Source organism: Giraffa tippelskirchi, chromosome 9, assembly GCF_054371585.1.
Source record: "Giraffa tippelskirchi isolate mGirTip1 chromosome 9, T2T-mGirTip1v1.2.pri, whole genome shotgun sequence".
Classification (NCBI taxonomy): Eukaryota; Metazoa; Chordata; class Mammalia; order Artiodactyla; family Giraffidae; genus Giraffa; species Giraffa tippelskirchi.
In genome coordinates, this window is record NC_137283.1 from 134,498,582 (window position 1) to 134,519,744 (window position 21,163).

Sequence of the window (21,163 nt, forward strand, 5' to 3'; positions counted from 1 at the left end):
ACATGCTGGTGGTGGTTGTTGGTTTAGTCGCTAAGTCATGTCTGACTCTTGCGACCCCATGGACAGAGGAGCCTGGCAGGCTACAGTCCATGGGATTCTCCAGGCAAGAATACTGGAATGGATTGCCCTTTCCTTCTCCAGGAGATCTTCCCAACCCACGAATCAAACCCAGGTCTCCTGCATTGTAGGCGGATTCTTTACCAACTGAGCTACAAGGGAAGCCTATTAAAACATGCTACTCAGCCCCAAATCTGGGTTGTGTGTACTTTCTATGTTATTTCAAAGTATCCTTTATTTATCTCAATCATTATATTTATTACATTATAATCTACTGCTTCATTATTTGCATCTACCTCCAAACCAATGACTTTGATTGAACTGGTGTTAGGTGGGTTCCAAATCGGGAAAGGAGTACGTCAAGGCTGCATATTGTCACCCTGCTTATTTAACTTATATGCAGAGTACATCATGAGAAACGCTGGACTAGATGAAGCGCAAGCTGGAATCAAGATTGCTGGGAGAAATATCAATAACCTCAGATATGCAGACGACACCACCCTTATGGCAGAAAGTGAAGAAAACTAAAGAGCTTCTTGATAAAAGTGAAAGAGGAGAGTGAAAAAGTTGGCTCAAAACTCAGCATTCAGAAAACTAAGATCGTGACATCTCGTCCCATCATTTCATGGCAAATAGATGGGGAAACAATAACAGACTTCATTTTGGGGGGCTCCAAAATGACTGCAGATGGTGACTACAGCCATAAAATTAAAAGACACTTGCTCCTTGGAAGAAGAGTTATGACCAACCTAGACAGCATATTCAAAAGCAGAGGCATTACTTTGCCAACAAAGGTCCGTCTAGTCAAAGCTATGGTTTTTCCAGTAGTCATGTATGAATGTGAGAGTTGGACTATAAAGAAAGCTGAGTGACAAAGAATTTATTCTTTTGAACTGTGGTATTGGAGAAGACTCTTGAGAGTCCCTTGGACTGCAAGGAGACCCAACCAGTCCGTCCTAAGGGAAATCAGTCCTGAATATTCATTGGAAGGACTGATGTTGAAGCTGAAACTCCAATACTTTGGCCACCTGATGCGAAGAACTGACTCATTGGGAAAGACCCTGATGCTGGGAAAGATTGAAGGCGGGAGGAGAAGGGGCTGACAGAGGATGAGATCGTTGGATGGCATCACTGACTCAATGGACATGAGTTTGAGTAAACTCCAGGAGTTGGTGATGGACAGGGAGGCCTGACGTGCTGCAGTCCATGGGTCGCAAAGAATTGGACTCGACTGAGTGGCTGAACTGACTGAACTCAACTGAGGTGGGACCTTCTCTTCAGTGGTCTGTCTTAAAAGCTGCCTGATGATTTGGTTCACAGTGACAGTTAAGACACAATGGATTAGAGTGAAAGCTCCATTAAGATAGGACAGTTGACTAGTTTGTCATCATACTCCGTCCTAGTTCAGTGCTGGAAACATGGTAAATACTCAAGAAATATCTATGGATTAAATGTCATTGTATCCCCAGTGCTTGGTCCAGTATAAAACATTAATGAGTACGTTAAATTCTGCACAAACCAGTAAATCACAGTCTTTGCATTTTAAAAAGTGACAGATAGGGGTGAGGGAAATTAGAAAAGTACACCAAGAATTCTGATGTCATCACTTATACAATCAATGGTAAAAATATTTACAGTGGTTGTAGTGCTTTCTTATGGAGAATATCTTTTTTTGTGGGGATCTTTCTTCTTTCTGAATGCACAGATTTTCCAAGTGGTTTGGCACATGTCCAGTTAAAGGAAGCTTTGAGCAAAGTCTGTTCAAATTCTTCGGAAAACTGCTAAATCTTCTGAGGTCATTCCAGACCATTTGCCTTTCTCTGTTATGCACTAAAGCAGGAAATGTTTTCCTCTGCTTTGAAATGAGCAATTCTAGGGGCAAGTAAAGAATGCACGCCCTGAAACATGCTATCAGCCCCCTCCAGCTGTTTACCATGGTCTTTTTCATTCTTCACAAGGGCATCAAATTCTTTTGGATACTAGTTATGGTTTTATATATAAGACAAAATAAACATTTCCTGGAGGGCTTCAGGTTACTGCTCTTAGATCTTATCTTGCATTTTTTTTCAATCAAAAGAGGAAAAAATAAGATTTAATTTGAAAAATGACTACCATTTATCAGGTTATGCGGTAGTCAGTCAGTTGGTACATTTCTTTCCCTTTTCTTTTGTATAAGCCCGAAAGCAGTACAGCCCCTCAGCCTGACTTTCTCCATCTTGAATCACTTAATTTTTTATACTTGTAAGTGGTCATGGCCCCTACCCAAGGTCATCTGAGAACAATAGTACCTGAGTCACTGACATTCTTAAGGTCTTATTTGGAAGAGGTTGTTTGGAACTGCTATAGTCTGACCTGAGTCATCCCACACTGGGCCAGGGAGGCTGAAGAATTGGACTTTTCCCAAAGGAACACTTGTTATTGTAGTGAATCTCCAAAAAGAGACATGAAGTGAGAGCTAGGAGAATGTGCAATTTACTGTTGTACAGGGACAGACCATGACCTTTTAATCAGGATAGGCTTAGACTGGATATTTTGTACAAAGTAAATTGTCTTCTGGTGGAATTCCCCAGAGAGACCACCCTGGAGGAAGATATGAAGATTTAGTGAGAAGATCATGGGATTTGGAGTCAGATAAACTTAGGTTTAAATCCTGTCTCAACCTATCTTGGTATACTGTCTCTAACACATACTATGTGAGTTAGGTAAGATGTTTAACCTCTTTGAGGCTTAGGTTTCTCATCTATAAAATATCATAACCTACTAAGTGTTAGTTGTTAAGTCCTGTTGAACTCTTTGAGACCACATGTACTGTAGCTCGTTAGGCTCCTCTGTCCATGATAACCTACTAAAGAAATGCAATATTATTGAATTTGTCAGATGCACACTTTATTTTAAAATATTAGTTATATGCTATGCTATATGCTGTATAAACAGAAACAGAGTTCATGTCCTCCTACTATTCATATTAATATAGAGAAACATATAGGACAACAGATGCTTGAATAATGTAGAACAGAGGAGCATAATGGAAAAAGCACTGAATTTGAAATTCAAAGACCTGGTTCCCAGTCTCAACTCTATTTGTGGAACATGAGGCTCACTTAAAAATAGAAATAGTATCTACTTGAATATTTTTGTTTAGAAAATTGAATGGTATAGTGTTTATAGATTTACCTTGAAAAGCACCATAACCACATTAATTAATAAGAACAGGTTTCATTTCTTCTCCTACTAACCAAACCCAAAGTATTTTAAGAGTGAGGAATGGTACACAGTTGGGGAAGGGGTATTTCAGAAGCCAGAAAGGAAGATGGTAAGTTTAGTTATAATATGCAGCTGAGAGCATAATATATGCATTTTCTCAACTGCTCCTTAGAAGAAGGGCTAATGTAGGCGGCCTAGGTGTTTTTTCAATGGTGTGATTTGATGGAGCTGAGACAGAGACCTGCCTGGAAATACAGTAGTCCTTCATAAACTGGATGATGTGTTTGTGAAAAAGACCATGGTGTGTGAAACTATGGAGGGCAAGACTGAGGACTTAAAGAAAATAGAGGTTCGTGGAAAGAGCAATAAAAATGATGTATATGTGTTTTTATTTAAACATCACAGTTCATAAATGTTCTCAAAGGTATCCATTACTAAAACAAACTAAATTTACTGGTGTTAAAATGTTGCTCCAATAAGTAATCATTTTCCTGACTGTCCCTCTGAATTGTTCTGGAAATCTCCCAAAACAGATTTTTCCATGAGTCATATGTTTTGCAAGCTCGTTTTAAAACTTTTGGACCCTACTGACTTGAGATTTAACATTTTTTTGCACTTATCACTTGGTTAATTTCCTCAAGTATTAGAAAAATGTTTGTGCAACCTCTCTGCCCGGGCCTGGTCTTCATCCTACATACCTAAAAGGTGAAGCCTAATCAGGTGGCCCTTTTGTACTCTGTGCCTCTAGTCTTTGGGGGCAGGAAGGGAAGCAGTATGGCTTCAGGGGTCTTGTTTAAAAGGATTGAAGTACACAAAATATAGGTAACAATATTGCAGATTTTAATTTGTCATGAAAACATAGAACTGCATATTCTTGTAATTTGAAGCCCATATATGTAGAAAGTCACTCATTTGGGTGATTCTTAGGAATTGATATGGTATGTTATTGTGAATAGATAAAACACTAAGCTTCTTGTTTATAAGTACTCATTTGAAGTTAGTTTATCAAACATGCAAATAAATTGCCTATAAGGTCAGAGAAATGTTGTGAGGGTAGGGGGCTATACAGAGAAGGTCTGGGGACCTGGATGATGATCCCAAGGAGTACACAGCGGGAGACCCTCATGGTGGTATGAGTACGATGAAGGGTTGAATGGCGGAAGGAGACACAAACAAAATTAATGGCAGAAGACCACTGTTTTGTCCTTTCTTGTTTTTGTCTAGAACTGACCCTGTTTAGAATGAAGGCCTCAGCATTGCTGCTTTTGCCATGGTGAAGAGTTTAGTTGAAAACAGTAGAGTTTAGCCAATTATTGTGGCAACAGCTGACAGACTTCCTTATACCATCCTGTCAATTCTAATCTTCGTATATGTAAAGAAAAGACTAGGAGTAGAAACTCAGACTTTATGTGTAAATACTTGACTTTGTTCTTTCGCTCACCCTTTAGAGTTTCTGTGTTTCCTAATTATTTTTTGCCCACTTAAAATCAAAGAACAAGTCATGGTGGTTACATTTTATTATATATCTGTATACATCCACAGAGTGTACACCACCAAGAGTGAGCTGAAATATAAATTATGGTCTTTGGTGATAATTATGTGTCCAAATAGGTTTATCAGTTGCAATAAATGTACCGCTCTGATGGGGAATGTTGATAGTGGTGGAGGGGGTTGCGCAGCACTGTGCATGTATGGAGTCAGAGGTATAGGAGAGATTTCTGTACCTTCTACTAAGATTTACTGTGAATCTAAAACTGCTCAAAAAAATAAAGTCTCAATACAAGCAAAATAAAGCACAACAAACTAGATGAGAAGTGAGAGCAAAGGCCTGTGAGAGATGGGAAAATTCAGACTTGGTTTTGGAGAGTAGGGCACAAATATCAAGTAAGAGCTCAGCGAGATGTCAAATCTGAGATGGACCTTGAAGGAAGGATGTGAGTTTTGAGAAGATTTACCTTGATGTGGCAACAGAATGGACAAAGGCACTGAAGTGTGGTAGCAAGCTCAGGTTACATAAGTGGTGTTGTGTGGAGTGGCTGGATTGCAGAGATGAAGGTGACTGATTGGTGGTGGCTACTGTCATACTGAATATTTCTTCCTGAACTTAGAGGAAAAATTGAACTGGACAACATGCTAATTGGAAATTCTTTCCATATTACTAACATGAGACATGGCAGATCTAGAAAAGAATAATGTAAAAATTAATCAAAATAAACCTTTTAACATTCCTATTTAAAATTGCTCTTTGATTTCAGATCTCCTTTTGCTTTGTGAAGTATTATTTTCCATGTTAGCTAAATTATACCTTAAAAGTATTTTAGCGACTGTTTTCCCAGTTCATTATAATATTAGTCATTTTTTAAAAAAGCAGAATCATAAAATTAAAACAACATAATACTTGAAGAATCTGTGAATTTATAAGCTTCTCTTTGTCTAGTTCCACATTCATAAATTGGAAAAGAAATATTTGTCCAGGCAAACTGTAGAAAGAAACCTGAAAATATCAACCCAGCTATACCTTCAAATTTCAGCAATTCACCCCATGGAGCTGCCTTTGCTCGGCTCCTCGTGGATCAACAGAGGACACAGAGAACTATTTGTTCACTACCAGCGCTACTACGGTAGCTGCTCAGCAACTCTTAGACTGCTTCTAGTTGGATAATTTAGAATATATGTGGAATTATCTTTTTCAAGCTCATATGTTTTAGGTTTTGTTTGTCTTGTCCACTTTCTTTCATTATAACTTTAGTTATCTACTAGGAGAACATTGTATTTAAAAAGAAGTGCCAGAGTCCAGCTCCAGCAGGTCCAGGGGTTCCCTCAGGATGGACGGCGTCCGGCGATGCGAATGAGAAGACACAGCGAGTCTCGGTGTTTCCAAGTGTCTTCTGACTTTATTGTTTTTAAGACAGCTTTTATATTTTTAGTGGTACATAGAAACAAATGTAAAGTATAGAGTCATACCAAATCAGCTTAATGGGTCAACAGTGTTGACCTTTACCGACATCGTTTGCATATCTTAGTTCATTTTGTTTACATCATCTTCTGGCCTGGGGGCCTGCTAACATCTTGTGACTCTCCTGTTGATAAGGGTTGATCAGTCAGAACACTTTTGTATCAGGCACAGCAGGAAAGAACCCATCAATAGAAAGTTTCAAGGTAAAACCTGTTTTCGGTAATCTATCCTATGCCTTGAGCTTAACAGAAAAGAATGTGGTTCCATAAAGTCATAGAACAGCAAGCTGAAGGTCAGCTCTAAGTAAGAATAATCAGTTAAATCAACAATTGTCTTATTATTTGTATTAAAGCTAAACTTCTATTTATATAAATCTCTAACTATTATGCTTTCATTATATAGGCTAAATATGTTAAGAGTAAAAACATAGTGAGTAAATATAAACTAAGTAACAATTTCATAAAGCAATATTTTTTATATTTCTTAATAAGCCTTTTTTCCTGCGAAGGGTTTTGTGCCCATAGGGGCTTTCTGTGTGGAGGTTCTCAATGCTGTTTTATTGTTAAGGAACAGTCATGCACATTAGCTCCAAAGGCACAGGTACATTTATTAAACAAACCAATATGTTAGCAAAAGGAATTTAGATCAGCATACTCTATATCCCAGATAATTTTATTTAGGGTGCTACCGTTCAGGGGCCTTGTTGATTGAGTTTTCAGATTGATCTATTTTATAAGAGAATCAGGAAAAGCCTTTTTTCTAAGTCACAGAAAATAAGAAGAGGTTTATTGTAGCAAACATCAGAAAGACAGATACCATCTTTAAGGTGAGTGCTGAGGCAGCCTTCCGAGAATCCCTGAGGCCTGAGAAGCCGTGCTCGGATCAGTCCTCTTCCTCATGACTCTGTCATGGGTGGGATCTCGTGAGCTGGCTCCCGGCAAAGAAGCATTTAAGATTGGGAAGTGGTATCCTTACAGTTCTTTTCTAAGAAAACTATATTTTGTGAAACTGGAGATTTTAAAAAGTTAGGTAAGCATCAATAAAATTTCATTATAGTCTTCAGAAGAGAACCAAACCAGTCATACTTTGTTCACACTTGACCTTTGATAGTGGTCCCTCCTAATACAGTTTGAAATCAGGCATCTTTAATCATATAGGTAATTTGTTCCAAAATGCCGATTACATTCTATTCTTTGTGGATAACCTGGGTAAATTTAAATGGATCCTAGAATTATTTGCCTTTGTCACCAGTCATGATTCCAGGTGTGTAAGGAAGTATGTGTATACAGTGGCTGTCACAAAGAAGTCCCTCAAAAATTATGCTTTTGTTTAATTAATGCAGATGATTTTAGTATTATAATAGGCAAAATGTAAGTAGAAGGTATAATTGAGCTCTAAGTACTTACACATTAGGTTTAATGTTAAACAGAAAAAAATGGTATCTTTGCTTCTTAGATCTTTATAAGTTTCAAAGCATTCAGAACTTTGAATGCTGAATATGATTACTTCTATCCATACATGGATATCTAAAAATTCATTAACAGTGAAAGATTTGGAAATAAGCTTGACAAGAGAAGGACACTTGGGTCCTGGGTCTACAGTCTACATTTTCAGTTTTCTCCCTTCATAGTATTACAAACATGAATTGTCAAATGTTATATATTTTTATATTGTGATTGATGTAAGATTGATAAGAACCATATACATCTAACATTTAGGGTGAGTTTATAGGTGCCTTCTTAGAAGAAATTAAAATCTGATTGTTAATTAATAATAGAAGAGCACAACAGGTTAATTTCTTTAATGACCTATTTATTAGATAACCTCCTCATTTTATAATGTTTTTAAAGTTATTTGTGGGTGTCAACTTTTCAGATAATGTGCACAAATCTACATCAAATCAGAAGAATGCTAGAGGAAAAAATATATTAAAATGCATGATTTAGCTGCTTTAGCTTTTAAGAACTTGACAGACAGTTCAGGAAACATTGGCAATACTATAAACAAATTCAACACTGTTGATTATCCATTGACCTAGACAATAATGTGATTTAAAGGTGACCAAAATTGATACCTTATGCTGTTTCACAACATGGCTTTGGACAACCCTGATGATTTTATTAAAGGTTATATCATGATTGAACTTTGTAACATGGTCAAGTGTTTGTATTTTCCCAGGAGTTAGTTATATTAAAACATACTTTTCCAGATCCCTAAAGCAACACATTATTTGAGGACCTACTATGTACTAGGCCCTGGAAATACAAAGATAAACAGATGTTGTCTCTATCCTCTTAAGTAATCGACCCAATATGACTTTTCATATGAACAGTCAGTCACATTGTGCCAAAGAAATGACACTCTGAATTGCTATTGAATTATGCATAGTCATGAAAAACAGAAAAATTAATCCAAAGAAAATAGAAGGAAGGAAACAATAAAGAGCAGAAAATAGTAACAGTGTGGAGAAACATTCAATATAGAGGATCAACACAGCAGAAAAGAGTAGTTCATTGAAAAGGCTAATAAATTTGACAAACTTCTGATGAAATTAATCAAGGAAAAGGTAGAAGTCACAAAAAATGTTAGGAATTCATGGATGCTTCAGATACTGAAATGAAATAGCATGTTATGAACAACATTTTTTGCCAGTAAATATGAAAAATTAAGTGTAATAGAAAAATTCTTGTAAAAACACTATTCACTCAGGAAGGTACAGAAAACATTAATATTCCTATAACTGTTAAATAAAATCCATAAAAAAGCATAGGAGATTGTCACTTTCAGCCATGACATAGCAAGAAATAATGAATGGCTTCTCACTTAAAAACATGAAATATTTTAGATGACAGTTTCTAAGCATTGAAAAACTGGTATCACAGGACTATAATCATTTAAATAAAGGACAGACACAAGATGAGCCCTAGTATTTTCCTGGGTGTTTTTGTTTTTCACCTGAGTAGATTCTTGCCACAGTATAGGGATGGGGGCCCATGGTCTTGCTGAGCTTTGGAGGCAGAGATTAGGGTTTGAGACTGCCTAAAGCAGTTGGAATTTAACACAGGGTACCAAAGAGGAAGCTGCATGAAAGTGGGAACCAAAATCTTGTTTGAGAATTTACCATGCATCTGTGGAGAGAGGTTAGCCAAGATTAAGACAAGATTCCATGGGACCTTGCAAGAATCTACTACAGGGCTGAAGAGCAATGCCAGAGGCTGTACATTGCTGAGAGATGTTAGAGTTCTGTCTTAATAAGAGAGCAAATTAAAAAAAATAATTTAGTTATAGATACACAGATCTTCCTCAATTTATCATGAAGCTATATCCCAACAAATTCTATTGTGAATTGAAAATAGCATAAACTGAAAATGCATTTAATCCACCTAATCTACCAAAACATCATAGCTCAGCCCAGCCTACTTTAACACTTACATTAGCCTACAGTTGGACAAAATCATCTAATACAAAGCTTATTTTATAAAGTGTTGAATATCTCATGTGTGCTGAAAGTGAAAAACAGAATGGTTGTGTGTGTACAGAATGATTGTATGGGTACAGAATGGTTATGTAAGTGTATCAGTTTTTATCCTTGTGACTGTGTGGTTGACTGGGAGCTACAGCTCACTGCCAGTGCCCAGCATCACGAGATCTCTGTGCTGGACCAAATATCACCAGCCTGGGAAAAGGTCAAAGTTCAAAATTTGAAGTACAATTTTAGCTGAATCTGTTTCCCTTTTACACCATTGTAAGGCTTAAAAATCGTTAAGTTAAACCATCATAATTCGAGGACCTTTTATATATTATTAATTTATGTTATATCTATGTACTTACCTAAATATAATAATAGTGTACTCTCTTGCTCTCTCCATAACCCCTTCTGTATATATCATTTTTTAAGGTAGGATAAAATAACTTGCCTGTATGAAAGTTTGTCTATTCCCCAAGTCCTGCTGGGGTAATACTTAGGAATAGAATTATCTGTGACTTATCCTGTGTTATGACAATAAAATTAACACAATTTTGTAAAGCAGTGGGTAAATAAGTTGCCATCTCATCTTTAAATCTAATAATCTTAATACAGTATTGAGTCAAAATAGAGGAACATTGAATTCACAGACTGTTCAAATTATTTTAAAATTGATCTGGGCTTATAGTTCTCAAAACTGATTTTTCTAATGAACTTTCAGCTTTAAATGTAAGAATTAGGATTTGAAAAATCAATCCAGCTTACATTTTACTTTGGCATTAAATATCATATTTTTTGCTATGTACAACAAAATCCTTTGATATAGAGTTGAAAACATTGAATAATTTACAAATTAAGAACAAGAGGAAATTAGATATTTCAGGAATAATTTTGAGTTTGGGTAGAAATCGATACTATTCCAGAGTTGAAAACTTTATCCCCAGACATTTTCAAACCTTGGAAAATAAAAAGTTGTCATTTGTTTAATTTAGAATAAAGTTATTTTTAGCTACCTTGTGTATGTCACTAACTCAGCACAAATTATAGACAGAAGACAAGCACAGTCTTGAATTATTAGCAGGGGAGCAAAAACAAGACCTCCTGGTATAGAATAGCCTTGAACCAGTGGCTAAGTGTACTCCACAGCTGTTTAGACTTTTCAAAAGTCCTGCTATCTTTATAACGCACAGTTTTAGCGTCCTGTGTTGTATTGCGTGTATCTAAGTTTCTTCATGCTGAACCGAGAACAGTTTATGTATGTTTATTTCTAGCATCTAAGCAACTTTACTGGTACTATTTATTTATTTATTTTGGTCACTTTCTGTTAGCTTGGATGTTTGCTAGTTTATTCAAGTATTAAGTGCAAAAGGGAGACCATGTAGAGTGACTTTCTGTGTTTCCTGTTCAATTGCTCAGTCGTGTCCAACTCTTTGTGACCCCATGAACTGTAGCCACCAGCCTCCTCTGTCCATGGAATTCTCCAGGCACGAATACTAGAGTGGGTTGCCATTTCCTTCTCCGTTCTGTGTTTCCTACAGGTATCAGAAAGTTGCTCACAATTATTTGTGAAATTTGAGTCCTTGGATGTGACAGATAATACACATAATTATATAGTAATTTATAGTAAATTGTATAGTAATTTATAGTAAATTATATAGTATGTTAGAGAGTGATATGGAGAAGGCAATGGCAGCCCACTGCAGTACTCTTGCCTACAAAATCCCATGGATGGAGGAGCCTGGTTGGCTGCAGTCCATGGGGTCACAAAGAGTTGGACACCACTGAGCGACTTCCCTTTCACTTTTCACTTTCATGCATTGGAGAAGGAAATGGCAACCCACTCCAGTGTTCTTGCCTGGAGAATCCCAGGAACAGGGGAGCCTGGTGGGCTGCCGTCTATGGCATTGCACAGAGTCGGACACAACTGAAGCGACTTAGCAGCAGCAGCAGGAGAGAGTGATAAATGCTATGGAAAAGAAATGAAGTGGGTTAATGGATATCAGATATGTAAAGATTGAGGTTGGACTTTAGATGTGTTGGAAAAGGGATCGTTGAGAAAGTGAAGTTACAGCTAACATTGAGTTGTATAAATTTGGGAAGAAAGCACCCCAGGCAGAAGGAGGCACCCCAGGCATGAAACTTGAGGCAGCAGTATAGCTAATATGTTGGAGGAAGGAGGCAAGTATGGACCAAGAATAGCATGGGCAAAAGTGGTAAGATCAGGTCAGGAACAGGAATCCAGACGGGGTAGGGCATTGTGGGCCATTGTCAAAATTAGGCATCTCCTTTTAGGAGACAGGAGGGGAATGGAGTGTTTAAACATGACTGGTGTTTTTAGAAGACCTCACATTGTTAAAAGAGACAATGACTCTTCTGCTGAGAATGGAACAGTGGTGGATCAGGAGAGGTCAGGGGAGAGATTACTGCAGTAATATAGACAAGAGATAATGGCAGCCTTTATTTGTGCGGTACCTGTGAAAGTGGTGAAAAATGGTTAAATTTTGAATATATTTTGATGGTAGATCTAAGAGATTTCCTCATGGGCTGGACGTAAATATTAAGACAAGAGAGTTGGAGTCATGGATGAACCTAACATTTTTGGTCTGAGCAGTTGGAAGGATGGTTCATTTCTTCACCATTTCTCATCTATTTTAATCCTCTTGTTTTTTATTTTTTATTTTTATCCTCATTGCTTTATGCGTGTTTATATTTCTTAAATGATAGTTTAGTGGAACCCTGGGTTGAAATGATGATAAATCCATGTGTTTTAACTCAATATGTTTATCTAAAAGTTCATATAGTTGTTTTGATAAATTAATTTTACTTAATTTTGATTTGTGGGGAGAGAAACACCTTTGGAATTTAACTGCAATGTGATACTTTATTTTTCAAAAGGTGATGGAAAATAAATGTCCCTGACCCAAAACAATGTGGCTCAAGGCCATGAAACACATGTGATTCAATTAGAATTCCCTTGTTGTATTTGGTTTCCATGGAGAGGGATTATTTTTACCTTTGCACCACTGCCAAGATGATGTCCATGAATTAACTTCTCTGTAATTAAACTAGTCCATTTTTGTATTTTGAAATGATGGCTGGAAATCATCCAAGAACTTTTATGTGCCCAAAGAGATACCGCAGACCCTGCATAATTCTTCAAGGCATGGAAAAAGGCCCAATTAATCAGAGCAGGTATTTTTTTTTTTTTTTTTAGTTTTACTTAATTTTATTTTATTTATTTATTTTTTTATAAATTTATTTATTTTAGTTGGGGGCTAATTACTTTACAATATTGTAATAGTTTTTGCCATACACTGACATGGATCAGCCATGGGTTTACATGTGTTCCCCTTCCTGGACCCTCCACCCACCTCCCTCCCCATCCCATCCCTCTGGGTCATCCCATTGCCCCGGCCCTGAGCCCTTGTCTCATGCATCGAACATGGAATGGTGTTCTGTTTCACATATGATAATATACATGTTTCAATGCTATTCTCCCAGAACGTCCCACCCTCACCTTCTCCCTCAGAGTCCATAAAATTGTTCTATGCATCTGTGTCTCCTATTCTGTCTCGCATATAGGGTTATCGTTACCATCTTTCAAATTCCATATATATGCATTAGTATACTGTATTGTTGTTTTTCTTTCTGGCTTACTTCACTCTGTATAATGGGCTCCAGTTTCATCCATCTCAGTAGAACTGATTCAAATGTATTTTTTTAATGGCTGAGTAATATTCCATTGTGTATATGTACCACAGCTTCCTTATCCATTCGTCTGCTGATGGACATCTAGGTTGCTTCCATATCCTGGCTATTGTAAACAGTGCTGCGATGAACATTGGGGTACACGCGTCTCTTTCAATTCTGGTTTCCTCGGCGTATATGCCCAGCAGTGGGATTGCTGGGTCATATGGCAGTTCTATTCCCAGTTTTTTAAGGAATCTCCACACTGTTCTCCATAGTGGCTGTACTAGTTTGCATTTCCACCAACAGTGTAAGAGGGTTCCCTTTTCTCCACACCCTCTCCAGCATTTATTGCTTGTAGACTTTTGGATAGCAGCCATTCTGACTGGTGTGCAATGATACTTCATTGTGGTTTTGATTTGCATTTCTCTAATAATGAGTGATGTTGAGCATCTTTTCATGTGTTTGTTAGCCATCTGTATGTCTTCTTTGGAGAAATGTCTGTTTAGTTCTTTGGCCCATTTTTTGATTGGGTCGTTTATTTTTCTGGAATTCAGCTGCAGAAGTTGCTTGTATATTTTTGAGATTAATTGTTTGTCTGTTGCTTCATTTGCTATTATTTTCTCCCATTCTGAAGGCTGTCTTTCCACCTTGCTTATAGTTTCCTTTGTTGTGCAAAAGCTTTATATATAGAAAACTATAAAACACTGATGAAAGAAATCAAAGAGGACACAAACAGATGGAGAAATATACCGTGTTCATGGATTGGAAGAATTAATATAGTGAAAATGAGTATACTACCCAAAGCAATCTATAGATTCAATGCAATCCCTATCAATCTACCAATGGTATTTTTCACAGAACTAGAACAAATCATCTCACAATTTGTATGGAAATATAAGAAACCTCGAATAGCCAAAGCAATCTTGAGGAAGAAGAATGGAACTGGAGGAATCAACCTGCCTGACTTCAGGCTCTACTACAAAGCCACAGTCATCAAGACAGTATGGTACTGGCACAAAGATAGAAATATAGATCAATGGAACAAAATAGAAAGCCCAGAGATAAACCCACGCACACATGGACACCTTATCTTCGACAAAGGAGGCAAGAATATACAATGGAGAAAAGACAATCTCTTTAACAAGTGGTGCTGGGAAAACTGGTCAACCACTTGTAAAAGAATGAAACTAGAACACTTCCTAACACCATACACAAAAATAAACTCAAAATGGATTAAAGATCTAAACGTAAGACCAGAAACTATAAAACTCCTAGAGGAAAACATAGGCAAAACACTCTCCGACATAAATCACAGCAGGATCCTCCATGACCCACCTCCCAGAATATTGGAAATAAAAGCAAAAATAAACAAATGGGACCTAATTAAAATCAGAGCAGGTATTTAGTGGGCTTTCTTTTTAAGTACTATTTTTTAAATTAGAAGATAATTACTTTACAATATTGTGTTGGTTTCTGCCCTGCATCAACATGAATCAGTCATAGGTATACATATGTCCCCGCCCTATTGAACCCCTCTCCCTCCTCCCTCCCCACCCCACCCTTCTAGGTTGTCACAGAGCACCAGCTTTGGTTTCCCTGCATCATACAGCAAATTCCGACTCCATATCTATTTTACTATTTAATGTTTTTCACTGAAAAATATAAGAAGGACCCATCAAAAGAGCTGGATAAATATATAAATTTTTAGAATCAGTATTTTCTTAGATGGCTTTACTTCCTATTTGAACATAGCACATCAGAGTTTTATGCTACTGTTGGCTTGTCACTGCTTTTCCCCCCTGTTTTATAGAAGAATGTCAAAACTTCACTGGATTTATTTCTTTTAGATATTTTCCACATCTCTCTGACCTTTCCATAACCCAAAGTGATCAGCTAAAAAGTATTAACAAAGAAACAAATTATCATGTTTTCAAAATGCTAATAGGTAAAGCTTTCTTTATACAGAAACTTGAAAACATTAACAGGATAACTTGGGTAACCTGAGGCACTAATTGAAGATCAATATTATGATTTTAAGTTATTTGGAGAATCAGATATACCTCCTGAATAAATTTAAAAAAATATAAAATTTGGTAAATGAAAAGTGTGCTCAGTCACATTTTATTTTTTTTTCAAATTGTTAATATATTTGAAAATGATTGGAGAACCAGAATACTTGATTTATCCTTTCTGTGGCTCGTTACTTAAATAATTATGTGCCCTATTTCAGTGACAGTGTGCTAATTGAAATTCTATTTTATATCTCCTGTTGTCATGCTTCTCAAGTTGGAGTAGCTGAATCTCTTGATAGCCAGGCCAGTGCCATGCCAGCGTTGCTGGTGGTTGATACTCCAGGATGAACAAGGTGTCACTTCCTAGAGCATCCCTCTTGGAGTTTCTTGTGAAGACTTTCTATATTTAGGCAGATGTATGTAAGTGTGTAACACAAAACATGCACAAAGGCAACATAAAAGAAATGCCTACCTGCCACAGCCTCCCTTGGGCTGTATCTCAACCTCCCTTCCATCTCCTCTGCTGTTTATATACTTTGATATAAATATTTGAGAAGTCATTTTAGAAGTCTTCAAGAAAGTTCCTATGATAGTAGCGTATCTTTCTGAGATTTCTAGAGTTAAATACTGAAGACATTCTATTTCATGACTCATAAAAGTGCAAAATATTCTAGAATAGCCTGCAGAGTACGATGTAAATGTCTATTCCACTAAGTTGCCCAATTTCCTTTTTACCAGAGCCTGCTGACTTTTGTCACAGGTGAGTCAGTGCGGTGCCTTTGGATGGCATTTTCAGTCCTGTATAGAAAATAATCACAATAGATATGAATTGAGAGCTTTCTGTGTCTGAAGAGCCATTTCTGTATTATCTCTGTTAACTATCACAACAATCCTCTGTGTTAGGTAGTATTCTCATCCCTTTTTACAGATGAGAACTCGGACACAGAGTGGTCAAGCTACCTTTTCAAGATCACACAGCCTAAAGGAGAAAGATCCAGGATTAGAACCCAAGTAATCCTCCTTGGTAGCCCCAGTTTCACATTATTCTTTGTCTGGAAGTCATCTTGAATTAACAGCACTGCTTTTCAAAAGCAGGCAAAATCTTTATAATCATGAAAGGCAGGACTGACTTCTGCAAAGTAAAGTCATCCATACTAAACTGGTGAGGGCCAGCTGCAATAGTGCTCAGCTTCCCCAAACAGCATTGACTTACACACACTTGGAGCTACGTGGTCAATCCCAAATCAAACTATGAAATTAATGAAATTCGTACTCCCTTTTTACAGTCCTCAGCTTCCACATTCTTGACCTGCCTCGGCCCACACCCTCCAACTGCTTTCTAACCCTCCCCTCTTGGGTAAACAGAAGAGAACTCGATACCAGCCTTTAAAGTGTGGTTGATGGATTTCACATTGCAAGGATGTGAATGGATTTCAGTAACGTGCATTATCTTAACTAAGCATCTTCATTCAAGACCTTGGTTTTATCTCTAATGGAAGGATTTGAGGACGTTAAGATTCCATCCTCAGTAACCATGTGGTAAGATAACTTGAGGGTGAGAAGCTCTGGAGCTACATCTATATCATCACAAGTTGCCCCTGTTAATGAGACTGAGAAATGGTAAAGATGGTCTAAAGGAATAACACCACAGACTTTGTTTGCTTATTCAGACTATCCCTCCTTTGGTGTAACTAAGGCTAACAGTGATCCATCAGTTACAGCAACAGACATTTTCCGAAAGTTGCTGGGGACAGAAGAGCATGTTTTGTCATTTTCTTCCAAGACTGAAACAGGTGTCTAGGGCACATTCATTCCTTCCACATACACTGCCCATCATCACTATCTGTACAGAGGCTTCAAGACCAAACAGCTCAAACCTCCTGTACATTTTGATGTGACATTTTGGTAACCAGCAACGGGCCGTAGCTTTTACAGAAACAGTGCTCTTGCGACATCCTGAAATACCAATGTTTTTTTGTATTTGATCCCTGATAAGAAGTTCCCAGGTGGCTCAGTGGTAAAGAATCTGCCTGCAATACAGGGGATGTAGGTTCAATTCCTGGATTGGGAAGATCCCCTGGAGAAGGAAATGGCCACCCACTGCAGTATTCTTTCCTGGGAAATCCCGTGGACAGAGGAGCCTGGCACACTGTAGTCCATGGGGTTGCAAAGAGTTGAACATGACTTAGTGACTAAACCACCACCATCAAGAAGTTACTGAAAATAAAACCATCTTATTAAAAGAGTTGCCACAGTGGGCATTTTCCTGCTGTACACAGTCTTTTATCCCTTTATATTCTTCTCTCTTCCACTGGACTCATTGAAGTCATGGACTGTTCCTTTCTTCTGCATCTTCAGCGCCCAGGAGAGCACTTGGCATTGAGACTGTGCTCAGTAAATGTGGACTGAAGAAATTAATGACTAAGGGAGTAGATTCATAAATTTGTATTGAATCTATATATAACTCTAGTTTCTATAGGAATGTGTTTAGAATAATTCTCCAACAGATTTTAGTAATACCATAAAGTGTCCTACAGTATTAGACAGCATAATTTGTGCTACTAGAATAAGATACTAGCCTGGGCAAAAATCATCCCATTCATTAACAAAAATTTAGAATTTAGGTTATAAGTAAGTACTAATTTTAGATTATTTTCCAGACAGGCTCCAATTTGAGGAATATAGTCCCACAAAAAAATTTGAAGCTGGCTTTTTAAAATTTATGGCTTAAGTTGTATTAAAGAAAAGATAATAGCCCTTCATTATATATCACACAGATTTATAGTCTTCTTTGAACTATACCTAGCTCCACACTCTCCTTCCAAGCTAACATCCTTCTACTTCTCATGTGCCACCTTTTTCCTTACAAACTAGTAGCCTCAAAAAAAATCTTCAAAATCTAGCACATGGGGCTCTTAATGGTCTTTGCTTGTTCCAGTCCTCCTCCTTTTAATAATCCTCCCTAGTCTTTCCTCAATATAGCTGAGAGTCCGGTTCAAGTCCTCCCACCATGAATTGTTCCCTGACAACTCTTACCAAATGATTTTCTGTTGATTCTTTATCTGAATTCCTAGTGAACATATTGTTAGTGCCACACTTGTAATATTATTTCATTTTTCACTTGCCCTATGTTTATTAGTTTTCTCTCCAAATGTAAGCTTTTGACATCCACAATTGTGTCAAAGTCTCTGAATCTACTGCAGTAGAAAATAAAATGCTAAGCATATAAAAGCATACAGAGCAAATGCAACAAAAGCAAAAATAAACAAGTGGGACTGCATCAAATTAAAAAGCTCCTCTACAGCAAAGGAGATCATCAACAAAATAAAAAGATAATCTACAGAATGGGAGAAAATATTTGCAAACCATATGTCTGATAGAGGGTTAACATTATATATATATGTATATATATATATATATATATATATATATATATATATATATATATCTTATTCAACTCAATAGCAAAAAGCCCAAAGAATCCAGGTAAAATATGAGCAGAGGAACTGAGCACACAGTTTTCCAAACAAGACATACAAATGGCCAACAGGTACATGAAATGGTGCTCAAGATCACCACTCATCAGGGAGATGCAAATCAAGACCACAGTGAGAGTTCGCCTCATGTCTGTTAGAATGGCTATCCTCAGAAAGACAAGAGATGAAAAGTATTGGTAAAGATATAGAGAAAAGAAACCTTGTGTGCTGTTGATGGGAATGTAAACTGGTGCAGCCACTATGGAAAACAGTATGGAGTTTGCTCAAAAAATTAAAAATAGAACTACCATATGATCCAGCAATCCCACCTTTGGGTATATATCCAAAGGAAATGAAAACAGGATATCAGTGAGTTATCTGCACCCCCATGTTCATTACAACAAGATTCGCAATAGCCAAGATGTGAAAGCAACCTGTGTCCGTAAATGGATGAATGGATAAAGAAGATGTGGTACATGTACACAATATAATATTCAACCATGAGAAAGAAAGAAATTTTGTCGTATGGGTTAGCGTGGATGGAACTTGAAGACATTATGTGATGTGAAATAAGCCAAACTGAGAAAGACTTTCATGATATCATTTGTATGTGGAATCTTCCCTCCCCACCTTAGAATCTTTTTTTTAAAAAAAGAAAAATTTTAACTCATGGAAACAGAGAGTAGAAAGTTAGTTTTCAGAGGTTGAGTGATGGGTGAAATATGGAGAGGTTGATGAAAGGGTACAGTCTTTTAGCCACTGGATAAATAGAGTCTAAGGATCTAAGTGTTATAGTTGTAACACTTTTTGTATAATTGAAATTTGGTAAGACAGTAGAGGGTTTCCCTGGTGGCTCAGTGGTAAAGAATCCCCCTGCCAGTGTAGGAGATGTGGGTTCAATCCCTGGGTCAGGAAGATCCCCTGGAGAAGGAAATAGCAACCCACTCCAGCTTTCTTGCCTGGGATATTCCATGGACAGAGAAGCCTGGTGGGTTACAGTGGGGTCACGAAAGAGTCAGATAGAACTTAGTGACTAAACAACAGCAGCAAAGAGAGTAGAACTTAAATGTTTTCACTAAAAAAAAAAAAAGATAAATATGTGAGGTGAGGGGATCTGTTAATTAACTAGGTTAATGGGGTATCCTTTCATAATGTATATCAGATCAACACATTGTAAACTTTAAATTTCTTACAATTTTATGTATACCTCAATAAAGCTGAAATTTATTAAAAATGTACTCAGCAATATTGCTTGCTTGTTGGCAGAATTGTTTTTTTTAATATTTCACTGACCCCTTTATTGATACTTTGCTTCTATTATTTGATTCTTTTTCAAAATTAAAATCACTTGTCAACATCCTTTTATAACCTGTCATAGCTTAATGCTATGTCTTAACCAAATGATATCCAAACTTGTCTGAAAGGAAATTTTGTCTTCTCAACTGGAATGTTGCTCAATATTCTGCCCACCAGAAGTCAATGCTTCTTTTGGAAATACTTTTTATATGGTTTTCCTTCTCATCATTCAAAGAGCACAGTCTGCAGTTTAAAGATCTTCATAACTTTCACATCTTGGGGGTGACTTAAATTCAGGAAACTACATGGCCACAACCAAATGGATAAACAAGAAGTATACCAAAGGTCCTCTTATTGGAAAAAATATTTTCCCCAACTTTTCACAGACAGTTAAGAACTGAAATAAGTAGAGAAGTAAAGGGTAACCTGTAAGTCTGAAACAGCATTTTCCCAGGTGCTAGAGAGGATGTGAAATTGCTGACACTGGTTTTTAAAAAGTGTAAATTGTAAAGAAGAGGGAAACAGTACCTAGGATGGTGGTTTTCAACTGAAACTAAGATCAAAGCTCATCATTTCCAAGTATAAAGTAAGTGGAGGCTTTAGGAATTGCTCTAATTTTAATGAAAGACCATTTTCTAATTTATTGGCTGATGCCTTTACTATTTACACTCTTTACTGGCTGATGCCTCTGCAGTTATGTTGATTTAAAATGTCTACATTTGTGAGAGAAATCATTTAACCTCTTTTAACTTGGTCATATGATGATTATCCGGAGAAGGCAATGGCACCCCACTCCAGTACTCTTGCCTGGAAAATCCCATGGACGGAGGAGCCTGGTAGGCTACAGTCCATGGGGTCGCTAAGAGTCGGACACGACTGAGCAACTTCACTTTCACTTTTCGCTTTCATGCACTGGAGAAAGAAATGGCAACCCACTCCAGTATTCTTGCCTGGAGAATCCTAGGGACGGCGGAGCCTGGTGAGCTGCCGTCTATGGGGTCGCACA

The 21,163-nt window shown here is 37.3% G+C and overlaps 1 long non-coding RNA gene across 6 annotated transcripts in view; it reads left to right on the forward strand.

Moving 5' to 3' along the window:
* LOC145521746 (uncharacterized) overlaps positions 1-21,163 on the forward strand; it is a 300,074-nt gene that overhangs the window by 110,906 nt on the left and 168,005 nt on the right. Inside the window, exon 4 of one of the 6 annotated variants that reach the window (XR_014065652.1) lies at positions 461-5,499. The exons of the other annotated variants lie outside the window; for them this stretch is intronic. This is a non-coding gene — a long non-coding RNA (uncharacterized LOC145521746). Of the gene's footprint in view, positions 1-460; positions 5,500-21,163 lie in introns of those variants that run through there. 6 annotated transcript variants of the gene reach the window in all.